General features: G+C 47.7%; 1 protein-coding gene across 2 annotated transcripts in view; it reads right to left on the bottom strand.

Moving 5' to 3' along the window:
- The window catches only part of TBC1D5 (TBC1 domain family member 5), a 563,684-nt gene that overhangs the window by 9,721 nt on the left and 538,767 nt on the right, over positions 1–15,196 (bottom strand). The window lies entirely within an intron of this gene.

The following is a 15,196-nucleotide window of genomic DNA, read 5'->3' as shown; positions in this document are numbered from 1 at the left end:
GGTGGGGTGGGGAACTGAAACACGTTTTTACAAAGATACCATCCGAGCACCACATTGAGAATTGCTGCAGTAAGCAGGCTCACCCTCCGTTAACACCTGCTTCCTTATTTCCTGGCCCTTAACAATACCCTACTTACGAGGCCTCACAAGCCCCGTTCTCAGTCATTCACTGCACCAAGCTGGCCCAGTCTCTGGGCGGGGCTCCTCTGCTCTGTGCCCGGCCCCTGAGGCCCGTGGCAGGAGAGGCGGGGCGGCATCCTGCCTGCCCCGGGGCCTGGAGGCTCTGTCCCCAGAGCCCTGCCGACCGCTCCCCTCAGGGGTCCACCCTCGGCTCCCCTGCGGCCTCCAGGGAGCACAGCCAAGCGGCCCAGGCCACCCTCTGGTCTCCCCCACCAGCTCTTCTACTGCCTCGACAGTAAGCCCTGTCACACCCGACATTAGCACAGGAGTCTGCTGGCTTGTCTGTGGTCCATCAGCGCCCGTAGGGTCTGGTTCAGGACTACACCCCCAGCCCTCAGCAGAATGGCTGGCGCATTTCAGGCGCACAGTAAGTACTGACTGACCGACCGACTGAACAAACATGGAAAAACATCCCTGGAACCTGCACCACAGAGCACTGCTACCCTCAATACTTGCAAAGAGTAGTTCCAGCGAGGGGCAAGGCGAAGACTGGTGCTATCTACGTGAGTCCAGCCGGTTTATCAGAACCTTCGCTACGAATAAATCTACAGACCATACTGACAAGTCCTCTTACAGAAAGTAGCAGAAAAACAGCAGCCTTAACTTATTCAGAAAATGTGACTGCAGTTTCTGGCTAATAGAAAGGCCTGCTTCAAAGCAAGAGAGCAAGATGAATGGGAATGGAATAATAGATATAATTAGAGAGCGAATGTTTCTGGTTTCCTTAAAAGCCTGTAACAATTTGTTCTCTCTCAATTAAAAAACAACAACAAAAAACCCACCATAAAATCCACTCAACATGACATTAACGACAACCAACTGCAGAAGACTGACCAGAGACAGTTCTGTAGGTCTTTGCGAGGACTGAGAAGGGTTGCCTTTGTTTTCAGGACTGCTTGGCTTTTTCTTTTCTTTTTTTTTTTACCATATAATTTTATTTATTTAAAATTCTGGAAAATTCAAAGTAATTTATGGTTACATAAAGTAGGACAATGTATGCCTGGGGTCAGTGGGCTGGGGAGGGGTGAGAGGAGGAATTACCAAGGAGCACACTTAGGTCTAAGTTCTTGTCCATAAAACATGAACAGAATAGAAGTATACCACTTCCAGGATGGAAATGTAATAAGGCCTATTCATAACTCCTCCATTCTCTCTTGTCCCTTCTAGCTATCTGGAACGCATGACAACTCACTACCCCACCTATAGATGAAAACAAGGACCTGGAGGATAGTGTATCCCTGAATGGCCAAATGAAATAGAGGCTCAACGTTTACCTTGAACATTCCCTCAGACTATTATGTGGGAGGAAAGTCAACTTTAGTCCCCTTTAAGGCACTGAATTATTGTTGGATCTTTTTGTTAGAGTAGGCTAGCCTTATTGTATCAAATATTTATTGAATTTTAAATTTCAATGACTTTTTTTTTAACTTGAGGAATTCTCTTTCAAATCTTCTAGGCATTTTTTTTTTATCAACATCTTTATTGGAGTATAATTGCTTTACAATGGTGTGTTAGCTTCTGCTTTATAACAAAGTGAATCAGTTTTAAGGCAGAGCTCGGGGCCCAGGGCTGCCTGGGCAGTTTGGCAGGGCGGTGGCCCTGCCCCACTGAGCCGCTAGGGGGCAGATCCCCAGCTCCGGCCGTGGAGGCGGAGGCAGCAGGGGAGAGCTCCCAGGCCCCGGGAGGAAGCTCAGTTAGCGGATGCAGGGGCACAGGGACAGCTGGAGGAAGCTCGGGGGGTTCTCCCGTCCAAGGAAGTAACAGAGGCCGCACCTGGCAAATCGGGGGCCAGGAAGACAGGCGATCTGTAGAGAGCAATTGTGATAGGTTATGTCCTGCCCTGCAGGACCTTGTCTCCTGTTGCCCCTTGGAGAGTTTGCTGTGGAACATCGCACGGAGCCAAAGGGCTTGGCCAGACTGCCTGGTTCCTGTCTCCAACGTAGTGGTGGGACCCACAGTCGGCAGCAGTAAGGACCACAGGCCTTGGCTGACAGGGCAGTCAGTGGCTCCAGTGGGGACAGAGGCCTAGAAAGATGCGGGAACAGAGCCTTCCTTAGAGGCCGGCAAGGACCCGGAGGGCACTCAGAGGCCCTTCCTCAAGTAACAGAGGGACACGTGAGACAGACCAGAATCCTGACACCACCCGGGCAGGAAGAAGAGACAGAGTGGGGAGATGAACTGTGGGTCTTGGTCCAGACAAGGTGGTTAACTGGTAGGAAATCGAGTTGCCTCTAACTGGCAAGTGTTTAGGCCTCAGACGGCCGTTGGTGGGACTGGAACTTCAGAGCGAGATTTCTGCACACCCGAGTTTAAGTGTATAGATTTACCCTCCCACTACAGACCTGAGGCCGTACCACATCACTGGCCGTGCGGGCCGAAAATCCCATGAACCAAGAAGGCCTAGCCACGCTCTCGTGGACGCCCTGCTTTGCTGTGAGCCTCCCGTGGCCCGTATACTCCAGAGGGGTAGTGGTGATGCCGGCAGGGCGGGCTGGGGAAGCTGCAGTAACAGAAACCCTGGTCCTTCAGGCCTAAGTGGGGATATGCTCCCTGTTTCTCAAGGCCCCTCCCTTCCTGTGCTCTCCTTTGCTGAGACCCCAGCAGCCACAGCCTAGATCCTCACAGCCGCCACACTGTCTCTCAGGTCTAAAGAGGTGGCGGGGCTGCTGGGGGGGGCGACACCAACCCCACCCTCCAAACCCTCCTCACCGGCGGGTCCCAGAGGTTGCGGTGCGCCCTCCCTCGCTGCCAGCGGTGGTCACGTGACACCGTGGTAGCCCAAGAGCTGTAAGAGAAGCCGGCAGAAAGAGCCTCTGGAAAGCTCCCCATGGGGACTGGCTCCGTCTGTGCCTTTGGGGCCTTTACGCTGCCCACTCGTGCTGCCTGAAAGACTGGCAGGACCCCTGCAGGTCACCTCGCAAGCACCTGGGTGAGGATCACCGCCCAGCGCTGTGGGCGTGGCCGGGAGGCGCCCGGGGCCCCAGCACACAGTGGAGCTGCCATACCTGCTCCCAGGGCCTGCCTCTGGGCTGCTTTGACTTAAGAAAAAAATAAATAACCTCCTGGTGTGTCTATTCTACTGTTTTGGGGGTTAATGTGAGCAGTGGCTGTAATCGTGTCAAAGGACTACAAACTAGGTGGTTTAAAACGAAAGAAATGTATTCTCGTTCCAGAGGTGCTAAGTGAAAGCCAAGGTGCCGCTGGGGCCTCGCTCCCTGCAGGCTGGAGAGAAGTGTTCTTTCCTGCCTCCTCCCGGCTTCGTCTCAACTCGATGACACTTGTCAAGACCCTCTTTCCAAATAAGGTCACATTCACGGGTTCCGGGTGAACATGAATGGGGGGAATACTTCTCGACTCAGTACAGCAGCCACGCTGCCTACCTGTTGTAAGGCCAACTGGCCCGAGGCAGGGGAACGCAATCAGATTCATAGGTTGCATCAGACCGAAACTCTCCGGACCACCCAGTTCCAGAAACTGACCTGGAGACATTCCGGACCACCCAGTTCCAGGAACTGACCTGGGGGCTTTCCACCCGGCCCAGCCTTCCCGCCTTTCGAGGGGCGGGACTAGCGGTCCCAAGACTGATGTAACCGGCACCAGATATTGCGACCACCAAATAAGAAATACCCTGCGCCCTCCCAGATTCACCACACCGCTTTCCCTTCTTCCCCTATAAAATCTTGCCCAACCCTCGCCCGGGTGCGACTTCTCTGGCCCCTTTCTCTCGGACCAGTGAACCTCGCCCGGGAGCGCCCCCCAATAAAACTCACTTGAAGCTTTCCTCTGTTTCGCAATGCCGTTTGTTAAGATCCGACCTTACACCTGTCACACAGGATCAAAGTCATCCAGTTCCTCTAATGAAAGGGGACCAAGGCCAAGGGCGCACCTGGGAGGGCAGGAGCCCAGAGCCTTGGTGTCCTCAGCAGTGCACTCCCACCCAGCAGTTCTCCAGCCTGGCTTTTTTTTTTTTTTTTTTTTTTTTGCGGTATGCGGGCCTCTCACCGCTGTGGCCTCTCCCGTTGTGGAGCACAGGCTCCGGACGTGCAGGCTCAGCGGCCATGGCTCACAGGATCAGCCGCTCTGCGACATGTGGGATCTTCCCGGACTGGGGCACGAACCCGTGTCCCCTGCATCGGCAGGCGGACTCTCAACCCCTGCACCACCAGGGAAGCCCAGCCTGGTTCTTTGGATTGGATCAAAGTTCACCTTTTTGAAGGTGATGAAAACCAGGAGATTCTCCCCTGAAAACCCACATAAAATGTTCACTTAATTTTAAGGCTAAACCTCTCCTGTAATCAACTGAGCTGACTAGCTGTGCAATCCAGGGTACAGAAATCCAAGTCAAAACAAAAGGGCACCTACAGAGGCTGCTAAATGTCCTGAATACAAGAATTTTTATTTACCTCACAAAGTACTGACCGTGTAAATCCTTTGCCTAGCCACTTCCACTATAAACTGATTCAAGGCAGCATTTACAACCATTTTAGTAATATATAACGTCTCAGTCACAAATGCACTGCATGTAAAAATAGAAAAACATAATGATCTCTTTTCATACTTTATAATATTGAAGGCAGAAATGTGAAATGTTTAGTGCACATTTTTCCTTCTAGTAAGAGGCAGAATAATATAAATGATGACACAAAGGTCCTTTCTTTTTGTTTCTGTGTAGAAGGAAGATTATGTTCTATATAATCTCCTTCTATTTAAGCATTACCTATTACAGATGTTGGGGCACTGAAACTAAAGGGGAAAACCTCACAAAACTAAGTGCTTCTGTGGAAATTACACAAAAATCTCATCAACATCACAATCCCATGGGGTCTCCACTACTTTTAATGAAATGTCAATGCCGCAAAAATGGGTCTCTCTCTCTCTAAGGATAATGGAAATGGCACACGAACTACTTTTTCAATTTCCTAAAATTCTTTTCAATGCTATAATAAAAGTGTTTTCATCTATACGCCGGGTACAAAGATAACAGAAGCCTATATTCATTAAGAAGGGCAGGAAAAGGGGACAAAAGGAGAACTCACATCTGTCTACAGAGGAGGTGAAACTGGGCAGGTCATTTAACATCCCTGTGCCTGAGGGGTAATAACAGACCCTTCCCCAGAGGGTTAGTGTGAAGCATAAATAAACAGCACAGCACCCAGGCCACTGCAGAAGCTCAACACCCGGGAGCTTCCATGTCTACACAGCCACCTTACCTCATCTGACTATCCCAACAACCCTTCTGGATGAGGACCATCATCCTATCATAGAAATGAGAGCCCAGCTGAGAAATGCCAGGTCTGTTATGCGAGGTCCCATGACTGGACAGAGCTAGGATCAGATTCCATACTGGCTGGACTCCTGAGACCTCCTGACACACACCATTTATGCATATGGCACTGATGGGGAAGCCGGAGATATGAAAAGGCACAGGATGGAGTCATGGCAGCGACTCGACTGCCTTGAGATGCCAGTGCCCTTTATCTGGTGGTGGAACTGACCTAAGGGAGGTCAGCCAGCGGCAGGAAGTCACCTTTCACTTCTCCCAGGGAAGTGAACACCAATCACTTCTCTCAGAGCTTTCCGGAGCACTGGAGTGGTCATCCAACAGCCTGGACTTGGATGACCTTGGGCCATGATACTGATGCGGCTGTGTGTCACTAAACCTATCAGTAACACACAGGTGACACCCGTCTTGAAGGTTAGAGGAGATAATCGGAGTGGTCCACGTCTATCATGCTGCCTTGCTATGATTATTATTGCTTAGTATGTTGTTGTTTCTTTCCCCAGTTCCTTAAATACCCAGGTAAGTGGATTCTGCTCCCAGAGTTCTCTCATCTCTGACAGAGATTTAGTCACCCTGACCTCTGACAATAAAGGACGGCCCCAGAGGAAATACACAGGCTGTTACAAACCAGAGGGGGCACGTGTATGGTTGCCCTAGGGTCACACGCGTCCAGAGAGTGGGGGCGGTTTAAGAAGTGACCATTAGTCAAGGAGGGGGACAGACCTGTACTTCGTCACTATTGGCTTTGGCCGGACCATTATTAGCAAAGGGATTTCTGCCCACGGGGGGTGTGCCATAGTTGTCCAGTCTTGGGAGAAGGCAGGTTTAGGAGAGACTTGTAGGCGTCAAGTCTTCACCCTTTAACCCGTGGTGTCTATTTCTGGGTGTCCCCGCAATGCCACTCCCCGTCTAGAAGGCCCTTCTACTCTCCTCCTAACACCACACCCTCCTTCTCTTCAAAGCCCACCTTAAGGCTGTTCAAGCGTCAGGCCTTCCCTCCGCAAGCACCCGCTTGATGGACTCTCCTGCTTTATCTTTTATGCTAGCGACAGTCATCCAGAGATGAGGCTTGAAGACTAAAAGTTTTCTGAAACTGCACAGTTTTGCACGGCAAGTCCTGGACTCCAGGTCTTCTGGTTCCAAATGTGGGTGGTGTAGGTTCACGACATCCCTTGACTTGGAACCCACCATCCGTGCCAATGTCTCTGAGGTCACCGGTGCTCCAGGAGGACCGTGCTTGCTTCCTGTGAAGCCACGTGTCCCTTTAGGTGTTTCTAACAAGGCATGTTCTCTGTGGCGCTCTGTCTCCCTACTCTGGAGTTTGGTCCACCCTTTCCATACACATTGAGCTCAATTTGAAAAGCGCTCCCCCACTTCACCCCACCCCAACCCACTTCACCCCGAGCCTGTCTCTACATCACAGACAAGGTACTTAGGAAATATTGGCTGAATGGCCAATGCGAGGCTTTCCCGCCAACATTAGGGCTGATTTTTATCTCCTGAGGAATAGATGTAGGTGAGAGATTTCTCAGGTGAAGAATTAAGGGCTACTAATCCGATCAAGCAAATCCTGGATTGAGAAGTGGGAGGGGCGGGTGAAGGGAAGTACAGTCACTGAAGGTCTGAGAGTCCAGGACTGAGTCCGGGGCTTTGTGCTCAGTATTGTCTTAAAAAGCAAAAAGCAGATCACACAGAAAATACAATCAAGGGTCCTACTTTGCATCCAGCTGCCAGAATGGCTGAAGACCCTAAACTCAGCACCAGGAGAGGAACACTCCGTAGGAAAACCCAAGGGAAGACTAGGCAAACAACGTGTATTGCACTGAAGGTTAGTCTTCGGGTCAATAAACAGTTCTCTTAAGTGAGCTGAGTGTGCTCAGCACAGAGTTCCAAATCTGTACTGGTCTCAACCGCTTCTGATTCTTCTCTCAGGATTTCCCTCCCTGCCAGCCAGAGGCTGGCACAGAAGCACGGCTCCTCAAGGTAAAATCTATCCTGTTCACGATATGGCTGCCACCTTCAGGTCAACCAGAAGAGACTCTGCACATACTTTTCAACTTAAAAGGTGTCTAAGCTCCAGTAACAGTTAGACGCCTTTGCCAGAATACATATTTCTAAAAATAAAAGCAAAAACACAGCTAGGACCTCACTAATAGGAAATATCCTGGGGTTTCTGTAACCACTGCGTCTCATGTGGGAGCAACGAGATAGAAGTTTGGCTAAGATCATCCTAAAATAACATCATTTAGTCAGACAAGACCCTTTGAATTGGGTGGAAGATGGATATGTTCTTTGTGAATTGCAGGCCATAAGGTTTTGCCCACCTGAGGACTGGGGACAGTCAAGTGCCACACCTCAGCTGGGAGTGAAACACAGCCATGGCAGTGAACACGAGCCTCCTTACCTCCGCCTCAGGCCCCCTCTCCCCACTCACAAGCTCTTAGCTCAGCATGAGACGCTTGTGGTGGTCAAGAAGTCCTTGAAGGCTTCGAGCTGTTGGTGGCAAGCCTGTTTCTACTGAGGTGGGGGGAAGGGGGGGGGACAAGTCTTTTGCTTCCTGGGCCATCGCTGGAGAGGCCGGGGTTAGAGGAGGTGGAAAGGCAGCCTGGTACGAGGTGGGAAGAACAGGTGTTGCAGTCAGACACAGTTTAAGAAAGACAAAGGATTTGGGAATGATCTTTAAAAAAGAGAAAGAGAGTGAAAGATATTCAGTTTGGAAAAGCATGTGGGAAAATGGAGAGAGCCATAAAATGGAAAACAAAATGATGCAAGATGAATCGTCCATACTGAGGCCACGTGATCAGGGATGTGTTCTCTGAGCCAGGAAAGGGTAAGGTAGCGTACAGCTGGCTAAGTTTTTCTCAGGAGGTCTAGGGTTGGTGCAAGGAAGATGCTTCCAAGGCTTCTGATAATACAACCCGGGGGAAAATGCCTTCCACGACGAGACAGCAAGGCTGGAAAGAGGCTGAGAACAGCACTGAATGTCGCCAGGGAGCCTGTGAGCTCTCCACCCACAGAGCTCCTGCACGTGTGCCTGCAGTGCGGGGTTACGGATGCATGACAGCACTAGCAATACGTTAACTGAATCTCGCCCCGACTGTGTAAGTTCTCTTGCTCCTTTGCTGCCTGGAGTCTGTCATGGGCCAGGATCACCAGGTGTCCTGGGGGCTGTTAGAAATGCAGATTTTCAGGCCCCGGCTCAGACCTACTGAGTCAAAAATCTGCATTTTTAACAAGACCCTCAGGTGACGTATATCTTATCTTTCTACAGAGGACTATGCTACCCACAATTAAATGCAGTGTTTCAAATTCTTAAAAGAATTACAAGAAGCTTTTATCACAGTGTGGTTGACAGAGGGAAAGCTGTCTGGTGATCACATTTTCCTTCTGTGTTTCTCAAATGTCATTAGTTAACTGCTTGCTGAACATTTCCAAAGACATCAGTTGAACGTTGTTTTTATAAACATCAGCAAATCAGATTCATAAAGTCCTTGCAGAGGCAAATAAACTGATTTTCAAAAATGGCCTCCTCTTACAGCTAATTCTTACATAAACATCAGGACAAGTACAAAATCAGTAAGGATGTGTGCCATAAAACAGATCTGAAGTCCAACTACCGATTCGAGTGTGGCTTCAGCAGGATCATCAGTGGAAGAGAGTCCAAGGCCTGGGATGGGGTCTGGGCTCCTGGCACCAGTGAGACGGCCTGTTGGGCGTCCACATCTTCAACAGTCTAAGATCCTATGGGCTACAGAACTCTAATTTCCCTTAATTCATTGCATTTAACCCTCCCATTGTCTGTGTGAACCACCAATGAAAGGGCAAGCTGCCGGAAAGTAGTGTAAATACCAAACAGATGAGGGGAAACACCTCCCCTGGGAGCAGGCAGGGTGAGCAGCGGCCCAGCTGCTCACAGATCAGAGCCGTGCAGGCAGCTCACCCACGTGCAATGAAACTACGTGTGAATGATGGCAAACCTAAAAATAGCCTGACTCGGCCACGGAGGTTCCTGCTGTCAATGGTTTTCAGCTCAACTGTCAGGAGTGACTATAGCAACAGAAAAATGAACATGTGAAAAAGTCTTCTAAAGTTGACAGGAAAAGTTTAGATTTAATAAAACACAGATTTTCACTTCCTGTCTCTAAATCTTTGAATTCACGTAGCTCACTTATGTGGAGGTAATGACATGGGAAATTCGGTAGAGTTTGGAGAAGACAAATACTTTTTCAGTGTTGGCTTCCAGAACTATAAGGAAATAACTGCTAACCAGTCAATTTTATTACCTCTTCAATTAAAGGACCATTTAAACAAATGCCTTTATTTAATTTTTAACTGAGATGCTTTTCTCTGTATTTGTTCTGTTATAAAAATAGCCTTGAACTGTACTTGACATTTTAAGATATTATTTCATGTCTGATGATAACATAGGCTGATATGGCATTCTCTTGAAATGAAAGGAATTCAGTGAAAATAATTAACTCTAGAAAAGGGTGCAGAGCAGCAACTCCCAGGATGAGTATCTGAGGCCGCTCTCACGGCCCCTCGGGAGCCTCATGCCACGGCGGCCTGCAGACGCCACTCGGCTCTGACAAAGCTGCTTTTGCTCAAAGAGCTCACACACCTAATCTGATGACCAGCAGATCCAAAAATCCAGCATCTTTTGGCATGATTTGATGGAGGAGTATTCGAGTAGGTTTTGGGAAGTGTGGTACTGTTCCCAGCTCTCCTGCTAACTAGCGGCAGGGCCCTAGACCGGTCACTACTCAGCTCTCCGGTCGTGGGCTGGCTGAGTTTCCCAGGCTCGCCCACCAGAAGGGACAGTTAAGAGTTAAGGGGAAAGAGGGGAGGATTTGTGCTGAAAACCCAACCTGTGCTGGGCTTTAAAAACATACTAGTCTTGGCAACCAACTAGCAAGAGATTGATCTTTGTATCTCCATTTTATATATGGAGACGCGATCATAAGGAGGCTGATCTCACGAGTGACAGAGCCTGGTTTCAACCCTGTGTCTGTCTGATGCCCACGAGGCTGTCTCTCCTTCTCAGGTACCACTGTAGCCGCTCTTATAGCTGACTCTTGCCTGCAGTGTAAAGACTGACCCCCAGGTGCTAGTTACACGCACTTAAGGCATCTACAGATTTTCCAAGCACAGAAGACTAGGTCCCTTACAAAGTCCCTCTATACTCTTTCTTTCACTCAGGCCACCACTGTTAATGGTTACTTTCACATTAAATATATTCTATTGTGCCACCTGCTGTTTTCACTTCGTAATATATTATGAACATCTCCTTATGTTAATAAATATTTTAATCTTTATAAAGATTGCATTACTATATTATAATCAATCACTTAGTCATGGATTTTTCACTTGTGCCTATTTTTGAACTACTTTAATAATTAGGAAAAACAGGACTTCCGGGGAAGATGGCGGAAGAGTAAGACGCGGAGATCACCTTCCTCCCCACAGATACACCAGAAATACATCTACACGTGGAACAACTCCTACAGAACACCTACTGAACGCTGGCAGAAGACCTCAGACCTCCCCAAAGGCAAGAAACTCCCCACGTACCTGGGTAGGGCAAAAGAAAAAAGAATAAACAGAGACAAAAGGATAGGGACGGGACCTGCACCAGTGGGAGGGAGCCATGAAGGAGGAAAGGCTTCCACACACTAGAAGCCCCTTCGCGGGCGGAGACTGCGGGTGGCGGAGGGGGAAAGCTTCCGAGTTGTGAAGGAGAGCGCAGCAACAGGAGTGTAGAGGGCAAAGCGGAGAGATTCCCGCACAGAGGAGAGGTGCCGACCAGCAATCACCAGCCCGAGAGGCTTGTCTGCTCACCCACCGGGGCGGGCGGGGCTGGGAGCTGAGGCTCGGGCTTCGGTCGGAGCGCAGGGAGAGGACTGGGGTTGGCGGCGTGAACACAGCCTGCAGGGGGCTAGTGCGCCACGGCTGGCCGGGAGGGAGTCCGGGAAAAAGTCTGGACCTGCCGAAAAGGCAAGAGACTTTTTCTTACCTCTTTGTTTCTTGGTGCGGGAGGAGAGGGGATTAAGAGCGCTGCTTAAAGGAGCTCCAGAGACGGTCGCGAGACGCGGTTGAAAGCGCGGACCCCAGAGGTGGGTGTGCGACGCCGGGGCTGCTGCTGCCGCCGCCAAGAGGCCTGTGTGCGAGCGCAAGTCACTCCCCACGGCTCCCCTCCGGGGAGCCTGTGCAGCCCGCCACTGCCAGGGTCCCGGGATCAAGGGATGGCTTTCCCGGAAGAACACACGGCGCGCCTCGGGCTGGTGCAACGTCACGCTGGCGTCTGACGCCGCAGGCTCGCCCCGCCTCTGTGCCCCTCCCTCCCCGGGGCCTGAGTAAGCCAGAGTCCCCGAAGCGGCTGCTCCTTTAACCCTGTCCTGTCTGAGCGAAGAACAGACGCCCTCCGGCTACCTACACGCAGAGGCGGGGCCAAATCCAAAGCTGAGACCCGGGAGCTGTGAGAACAAAGAAGAGAAAGGGAAATCTCTCCCAGCAGCCTCAGAAGCAGCGGCTTAAAGCTCCACAATCAACTTGATGTACGCTGCATCTGTGGAATACATGAATAGACAACGAATCATCCCAAATTGAGGAGGTGGACTTTGAGAGCAAGATTTATGATTTTTTCCCCTTTTCCTCTTTTTGTGAGTGTGTATGTGTATGCTTCTGTGTGAGATCTTGTCTGTATAGCTTTGCTTCCACCATTTGTCCTAGGGTCCTATCCGTCCGTTTTTTTTTTCTTAATAATTATTTTTTATTTTAATAACTATTATATTTTATAATACTTTATTTTATTTTACTTTATCTCCTTTCTTTCTTCCTTCCTTCCCTCCTTCCTCCCTCCCTCCTTTCTTTCTCTTTCTTTCTTTCTTCTTCCTTCCTTCCTTCTTCTTCTTCTCCTTCTCCTTCTCTTTCTTCTGCTCCTACTTCTTCTATCACTAATTCTTTCTTTCTACTTTTTCTCCTTTTTATTCTGAGCCGTGTGTATGAAAGGCTCTTGGTGCTGCAGCCAGGAGTCAGCGCTGTGCCTCTGAGGTGGGAGAGCCACCTTTAGGACACTGGTACACAAGAGGCCTCCCAGCTCCACATAATATCAAATGGCGAAAATCTTCAGGAGATCTCCATCTCAACACCAGCACCCAGCTTCACTCAACGACCAAGCAAGCTACAGTGCTGGACACCCTATGCCAAACAACTAGCAAGACAGGAACACAACCCCACCCATTAGCACAGAGGCTGCCTAAAATCATAATAAGTCCACAGACACCCCAAAACACACCACCAGACGTGGACCTGCCCACCAGAAAGACAAGATCCAGCCTCATCCACCAGAACACAGGCACTAGTCCCCTCCACCAGGAAGCCTACACAACCCACTGAACCAACCTTAGCCACTGGGGACAGACACCAAAAACAACGGGAACTATGAACCTGCAGCCTGCAAAAAGGAGACCCCAAACCCACCAGACCTAACAAATGAAGAGGAAATAGGCAGTCTACCGGAAAAAGAATTCAGAATAATGATAGTAAAGATGATCCAAAATCTTGGAAATAGAATAGAAAAAATGCAAGAAACATTTAACAAGGACCTAGAAGAACTAAAGGTGAAACAAACAATGATGAACAACACAATAAATTAAATTAAAAATACTCTAGATGGGATCAATAGCAGAATAACTGAGGCAGAAGAATGGAGAAGTGACGTGGAAGATAAAATAGTGGAAATAACTACTGCAGAGCAGAAGAAAGAAAAAAGAATGAAAAGAACTGAGGACAGTCTCAGAGACCTCTGGGACAACATTAAATGCACCAACATTCAAATTATAGGGGTTCGAGAAGAAGAAGAGAAAAAGAAGGACTGAGAAAATATTTGAAGAGATTATAGTTGAAAACTTCCCTAATATGGGAAAGGAAATAGTCAAGTCTAGGAGGCACAGAGACTCCCATACAGGATAAATCCAAGGAGAAATATGCCAAGACACATATTAATCAAACTGTCAAAAGCTAACTACAAAGAAAACATATTAAAAGCAGCAAGGGAAAAACAACAAATAACACACAAGGGAATCCCCATAAGGTTAACAGCTGATCTTTCAGCAGAAACTCTGCAAGCCAGAAGGGACTTGCAGGACATATTTAAAGTGATGAAGGAGAAAAACCTACAACCAAGATTACTCTACCCAGCAAGGCTCTCATTCAGATTTGATGGAGAAATTAAAACCTTTACACACAAGCAAAAGCTGAGAGAGTTCAGCACCACCAAACCAGCTTTACAACAAATGCTAAAGGAACTTCTCTAGGCAAGAAACACAGCAGAAGGAAAAGACCTACAATAACGAACCTGAAACAATTAAGAAAATGGGAATAGGAACATACATATCGATAATTACCTTAAATGTAAATGGACTAAATGCTCCCATCAAAAGACAAGGATTGGCTGAATGGATACAAAAACAAGACCCATATATAAGCTGTCTACAAGAGACCCACTTCAGACCTAGAGACACATACAGACTGAAAGTAAGGGGGTGGAAAAAGATATTCCATGCAAATGGAAACCAAAAGAAAGCTGGAGTAGCAATTCTCATATCAGACAAAATAGACTTTAAAATAAAGACTATTACAAGAGACAAAGAAGGACACTACATAATGATCAAGGGATCAATCCAGGAAGAAGATATAACAATTGTAAATATTTATGCACCCAACATAGGAGCACCTCAATACATAAGGCAAATACTAACAGCCATAAAAGGGGAAATCGACAGTAACACATTCATAGTAGGGGACTTTAACAGCCCACTTTCACCAATGGACAGATCATCCAAAATGAAAATAAATAAGGAAACACAAGCTTTAAATGATACATTAAACAAGATGGACTTAATTGATATTTATAGGACACTCCATCCAAAAACAACAGAATACACATTTTTCTCAAGTGCTCATGGAACATTCTCCAGGATAGATCATATCTTGGGTCACAAATCAAGCCTTGGTAAATTTAAGAAAACTGAAATTGTATCATGTATCTTTTCCGACCATAATGCTATGAGACTAGATATCAATTACAGGAAAAGATCTGTAAAAAATACAAACACATGGAGGCTAAACAATACACTACTTAATAACGAAGTGATCACTGAAGAAATCAAAGAGAAAATAAAAAAATACCTAGAAACAAATGACAATGGAGACACGATGACCCAAAACCTATGGGATGCAGCAAAAGCAGTTCTAAGAGGGAAGTTTATAGCAATACAATCCCACCTTAAGAAACAGGCAACATCTCGAATAAACCACCTAACCTTGCACCTTAAGCAGTTAGAGAAAGAAGAACAAGAAAACCCCAAAGTTAGCAGAAGGAAACAAATCATAAAAATCAGATCAGAAATAAATGAAAAAGAAATGAAGGAAACGATAGCAAAGACCAATAAAACTAAAAGCTGGTTCTTTGAGAAGATAAACAAAATTGATAAACCATTAGCCAGACTCATCAAGAGAAAAAGGGAGAAGACTCAAATCAATAGAATTACGAATGAAAAAGGAGAAGTGACAACTGACACTGCAGAAATACAAAAGATCATGAGAGATTACTACAAGCAACTCTATGCCAATAAAATGGACAACCTGGAAGAAATGGACAAATTCTTAGAAATTCACAACCTGCCAAGACTGACTCAGGAAGAAATAGAAAATATGAACAGACCAATCACAAGT

The sequence above is a fragment of the Mesoplodon mirus genome (genome assembly GCF_964341445.2).
Source record: "Mesoplodon mirus genome assembly, chromosome: 6".
Taxonomy (NCBI): domain Eukaryota; kingdom Metazoa; phylum Chordata; class Mammalia; order Artiodactyla; family Ziphiidae; genus Mesoplodon; species Mesoplodon mirus.
The sequence above is the reverse complement of the archived record's forward strand: the minus strand, read 5'-3'. Positions and strand labels throughout refer to the sequence as shown.